Below are 6,212 nucleotides of genomic sequence, written 5' to 3' on the forward strand. Positions count from 1 at the left end.
CAGAATTTTCATGATTTACATACATAAGCACGTCTATCAATGAAGACGCTACAATGAGGTGCAATCTAACATTCATAATCTGATGCTTTGCAGATAGCAATGTTGGAGAAAAGTATTTATAATCACCTTCCACTTCAGTGACCATATATAAAAATCAATAATTTAGAACTAAGTTCTGAGTCTCCAAAGGAGATTTTCAAATGTACATATAGAAATGGTTACAGAGATTGAGATTTTTAAGAAACATCCTCCATGTCCTGTTGTAACTGTTGTACCATTTTTCTTCCAGCTGCTTTCCTTTGCCTGCAAGAGGGGTTTGGGTAAGATGGATGTTTTGCTTGACTTCTTTTATATCCTGAACTTTCTGTAGCTCTTTATTTTTCTTCAATCTGTTCATTATAAATTTAGCTTGGCGTTTCTGTTTGATCTCTTCAACTCTCTTCATTGCATCAATAGTTTTATTCCATAGTTCTCGCTGGTATTTGACAGGTTCATTTCTACATTTTTCAAATTCAAATGAATTATCCACTGTAAGTTCTTTACCAGCTGCTTTCCAGAATGCTTTAGTCCACCTGACCTTGTGAGGATTGCACTTCTTTTTAAAGTTCTTATGACACTTGGATTTACAAAATCTGAATACCTTGCAATCATTGCGGATGAACATCATGCTGTGGCCGGGGTAGATAGGACCAGAACAGAAATAACACTTCTCCATACGCATGTTGAATGCGTGTGGAAACCCACCGACCAAATATCGAGCTGGGGAGGAAATCTCTTTGTCTTTTAGTTGGAGAGTTGAGACCATTTATATTCAATGTTATTTCATGTTAGTGGTTTCTTGCCATTTTGATTTGTTTGCTACAGGTAATTCTGTCTTGACTTTCACTTCTCTTCTAGTGATCTTCCTCTATTTGGCTTGGGGTTGTTTTTAAGTTACTCTGTGTGCAGCACATCTTTGGCTATTTTTTGTAGGGCTGACCTGGTGGTCTTTTAGTTTATCCTTAGAAAGGTTTATTTCTCCATTGATTTTTCAAAGAGAGCTTTGCTTGATAAAGGAATCTTGACTGCAATTATTTCTTTTAGAGTTTAGAACATCACATTCCAGCCACCACTACCCCCCCACCCCAATTTTAGGGTCTGAGCTGAGAATTTGAAGGTGAACCTTACTGGCTTGCCTCTATATGTGACCTGATGCTTTTCTCTTGCAGATTTTAATATTATTTTCTTATTTTTCTCATTGAGCATTTTGATTATGATGTGTCCTGAATTTATTTTCTGATCTTGTTTCTTTGGAGTTTTGTTTGTTGATGTCTATTTCATTTCTGATATGGAGAAAGTTTTCTGTTATTATCAATTGTCTCAATGAACATGTTCTTGATGCCTTTAGCCTTTAACTCCGTGTTCCATTCTATCCCAATGACTCTTGGGTTTGTTCTCTTGGCATTGTCTCAGAGTTCTTATATATTCTGATCATGGTTTTAAATTTTTCCTCTTTATTTCATACTGAGTATTCAAGTTCATGTAGCCTATCATCAAGTTCTGCAGTTCTATTTTTTATGCAGTCTAATCTTTGGTGATTTCAAGTGAATTAATTATTCATTGTGTCTTTCATTTTCAGGAGTTCTGATTATTTTCTTTTCTTTTCAATATTTTTCTTTATTAAAACAGTCTTTCATCTCCTGTATTTGCTCTCTTAATTCATTCCTTAGTTCTTTCAGTTCATTGAACATTTTAATAATCAATTTTTAATGATATTTCTCTGGAATTTTATCTAGGTTCCATGCATTCCTAAGAAAAATGTGAATTCAGCTGTTGTGGGATGAAATATTCTATAGATATTAGGTTCACTTGATTTATAGTATAATTTAGCTTATAAGCATCTTTATTGATTTTACGTTTGGATGACCACCTTTGGGAGGGATGTGCTGAAATCATATGGTATGATTGTATTGAGATCTATCTGGGACTTGGTGTCAAGATGTGTTTCTTTTCTGTAATTAGGTGTACTTATATTTTAAGATATAACATTGTCTCTTGTTGGATTTTTCCCTTTAGTATGTAGTGACCTTCCTTGTATCTTCTGCTTTTTTTTCTTGAAATGTGCTTTATTGGACATGAGAATAGCTACTCCTGCTTGTTTTTGGACCCTATTTGCATGGAATATATTTTTCCATCTTTTTACTTTCAGCTTGTGGATGTCTTTGCCTATAAGAAGAGTCTCTTGCAAACAGCATATAGTTGGGTCTTATTTTATTAATCTTCCAGCCTATATCTTTTGGAAGTTGAGATCATTTTCATTCAGAGTTATTATAGAGAGATGTTTATTCTTTCCTGCCATTTTGGTTTGTTTCATATGTCTAATTTGGTCTTAATTTTCATTTTCTTAACTACTCTTCTATTGAGATTTATCCAGTTGAAGATTCTGGGGTTTATTTTTGAGTTTCTCTGAATGCAGTGTTTCTTTAAGTATTTTCTGTAGTACTGGCTTAGTGGTCATAAATTCTTTTATTCTTACTGTGGGAAGTTTTTACTTGTTTGATTCGGAATGATAGCTTTGCTGGATTTAACAGTCTGTTAGTGATTGTTTTCTTTCAGAGCTTGAATTATCTCATTCCAGACCCTCCTGGATTTTGTAGTATGAGCTTGAGAAGTCAGAAGTGAGTCTTATTGTTTTACTTCTAAATGTGACCTGACATTCTTCTCTCATGGCCTTTTAATTTAATTCAGATTTTTTTTTGTTCTAATTAGTTGTATGTGACAGTAGAATGCATTTATACATTTTGATAGATAATATATAAATGGAGTGTAATCTCTCACTTTTCTGATTATACATATTGTAGGATCACATTGGTCATGTAGTTGTATACGTACAAGAGGTTATAATGTCTGTTTCACTGTACTACCATTCCTTCCCCCTACCCCTTCCTCTTCATTCACTCCACTCTACCTAATATAAAGTAACTATTCTTCCCTATTCCCTCTTTATTGTGAATTGTTTTATTAAAATTTTTTTCATACATGTATATAGGGTAATAATGTCTATCTCATTCTACCATCCTTTCCATCCCCACCACCCTACCCCTCCCCTCACTCCCCTCTATATAATCCAAAGTTCCTTCATTCTTCCCTATTCACCCCCAGCTATGGAGCAGCATCTGCTTATCAGAGAAAACAGTCAGCATTTTGTTTTTTTTGGGATTGGCTTATTTCACTTAGAATGATATTTTCTAGTTCCACCCATTTACCTGCAAATGCCATAATTTCATTCTTCTTTCAGATTGAGTAATATTTCATTGTGATATGTACCACATTTTATTTATTCATTCATCTGCTGAAGGGCACCTAGATTGGTTCCATAGTTTAGCTATTGTGAATTGAGCTGCTTCTTGTGGCTTTTAATATCCTATCCTTACTCTCTGTTAAGCATTTTGATGATGGTGTGTTAAGATCTTTTTTTGATCATATCTATTTGGAGTTCTATGTGATTCCTGTATGAGGATGTTCATCTCATTCCTAAGGTTTGGAAAATTTTCCAGTTCACTGAAAATGTTCTTAATGTCATTAGCCTGCACATGTCCTAAACTTCTACCTAAATGATTCTTAGGTTTGGTCCATTAATGTTGTTCCAGAGTTTCTGTATTTTCTGATAAATGTCTTTTATTTTTTCATCATACTTAGCATTCAAGTTCACTCTGTCTTTAAGGCCTGACATTGTTTAATATGTAATCTAAGTCTATCAGTGATACTTTGAAGTGAATTTTTTGTTTTATTGCATCTTTCATTTCCAACAGTTCTATTTGGTTTCTTGATAATTTATCTCTTTATTGTTTAACTCATTGTGTTAGCCAGCTTTTTGTCACTGACCAGAATACCTGGCAAGAACAACTTACATGAAGAAAAGTTTATATTGACTCACAAAAGTTGAGTCCATGGTTGCCCTAGTTCATTGCTCTGGACCCAAGGCAAGGCAGAACATCTTGCTAGAATCTCCAATGCAATGCTGAGTAGAAGTGGGGAGGGTGGACATCCTTGCTGTTTTCTTAGAGGGAAAGCACCTTTCATCATTAAATGTTAGATGTGGGTTTTTTTTTTAACCCCCTGTGGTGGATGATTTTTATCAGATTGAAAAAAATTCTTTCAATTTCTAGTTTTCTTTTTAATAATGATATTTGATTTTGTGAATGCTGAGTTAATTGAAAAGGTCTTTTTTTTTTTTTAGTGCTACAGATTGAACCCAGGACCTTTCACATGCTAGACAAGCACTAAGCTACCTATTCAGCCCTTTTTATTTTGCTTTGAGACAAAGTTTTGTTAAGTTGCTCAGGCTTATCTCAAACTTGCAATCCTCCTGTCTCAGGATCCCAGGTAGTGGTATTACAGTGCCATTGTATCCCATCTTTTTCATAATGTTGATAATATTTTACATTAATTAATTTCTTGATATGAAAAAACCTTGCATCCAAGGATAAATCTTACTCTGTCATAGTTATAATTCTTTGTACATGTTGGATTTAGTTTGCTAGTATGTGGTTGAGGGTTTTTAAAATCCATATTCTTAAGAGGTAATGGTCTTTATTACTTTTTTTCTTGTGACAGAATATAACTTTCACATAAAGTATGATGAGTAGGGGAAAAAGGAAGAGAAGAAGCAAAAATAATCAGCTAATTTAGGTCTGATGTTTTCTAAAGCAAAGGGGGATCATATCAGAGAAATTTCTCAGACTTATTCTTAGAGTGGCCTCTTGTCTATTTAAATTTTCTCCTTATTGTAGGGTTATTTTTTGCAACTTATATTTTTAGTGAGAAATTGGCTATTTCATTGAGATTAAAAGTTTTGCATAATAACAATATTTTAAAATAAACTACTGTCATATACAACTAATTAGAACAAAAATTTTTAAAAATAAGTACTTGTTACATATTTTATCATTTTAAATTTTGCTTTGGGATTCTTTTTCCTCTTATTTGGATTTGCTTGAAGTTTTTTCAAAGGAAGTGCTTTTGAGTTTATTACTGATCCCAATATTTTTCCATTTTGACTTATTTATCCCCTGTTTTGTTTGTCCTGTGGATTAACCAGGGCCTTGTACATGCCAGGAAAGTGCTCTGCCACTGAGCTCCACTTCCAGCTTATTCCTGTTTTTATATTTATTATTTTCTCACACTTTCTTTAGGCATTTTGTTCTTTTTATATATTAAGTCAAATATCTACTTTGTGTTTTAGTTAAACAAAAGATGATTTTCCTTTTTAAAAAAAATTTTAATTGTAGATGGACACAATACCTTTATTTTATTTATTTATGTGGTGCTGAGAATTGAACCCAGTGCTTCACACATGCAAGGCAAGCGCTCTCCCACTGAACTACAACTCCAACCCCTGATTTTACTTCTGAGTGTCAATTGACTAGAGTGTAGAAATTTTGATAGGTAATCTTTATTTGTACATAGTTTGTGATTATAGATGGGTTGCTTATTTGACCCCGCTAGAACCTCCAGTACATGCTGAATTGAAGTGGTAAGAGTCGATATCCACCACTTCCCTCTCTCTTGGTAAAAGTTATGTACTTCCTTTTGTTATTGTTGTAGCTAGTTAATACAGATAATCCACTTGTAATTTGTCATACCATTTGTAAAGGATGTAAATTATACATTTGGGGGGATCATCTTTAAGGTTTTTTTGTTTCAAAGTCCATGGTTTTATGAAAAAAGTCGTGTACATATTTTGAAATATGCCTTTTATCCTATGTAAATATTTTAAATAGCCATTCAAGGAAATACCCTAATTATAGACCAAAAGCTTTTGAGGGTGTTTATGACCTTGTGAAGTTCAACTCAGCAACCATAGCATTGGATTTGGATGCTTAATATGCTAGTTTGTGCCAGAGTTAAGCCATTTGCAATTTCTTTCCAGGATGGAAATAACCCAGGATACACCTGAATATATATTGAGGGAGTAAGGCTTGGATGTGGCCATAATTAAACCCTGTATAGTGCTGCCAATCATATTCAGTTGAAAGGTGTTTACATTCACAGATCTTTAAGTGAGTGGAAGAAGGTCACAGAATATTGGGGATATATTTCTGATTCAGTTTAGATAGCAGTACATCAAAATGTAGAGGATCGGGAGAGGAAAATAAAAATCTGTTTTCATTGTCGGGAAGTATCACACATCAAGTCCCCAAGATCAGAGTGTTTGCCTGTGTGTGTGTGTG

At 33.8% G+C, this 6,212-nt stretch overlaps 1 pseudogene; it reads right to left on the bottom strand.

Annotated features, from left to right (window-relative positions):
* Window positions 1-236: 236 nt before the first annotated feature.
* LOC124963624 (probable ribosome biogenesis protein RLP24) lies at window positions 237-721 on the bottom strand (annotated as a pseudogene).
* Window positions 722-6,212: the final 5,491 nt, after the last annotated feature.

This window comes from Sciurus carolinensis, chromosome 13 (assembly GCF_902686445.1).
Source record: "Sciurus carolinensis chromosome 13, mSciCar1.2, whole genome shotgun sequence".
NCBI classification, from domain to species: domain Eukaryota; kingdom Metazoa; phylum Chordata; class Mammalia; order Rodentia; family Sciuridae; genus Sciurus; species Sciurus carolinensis.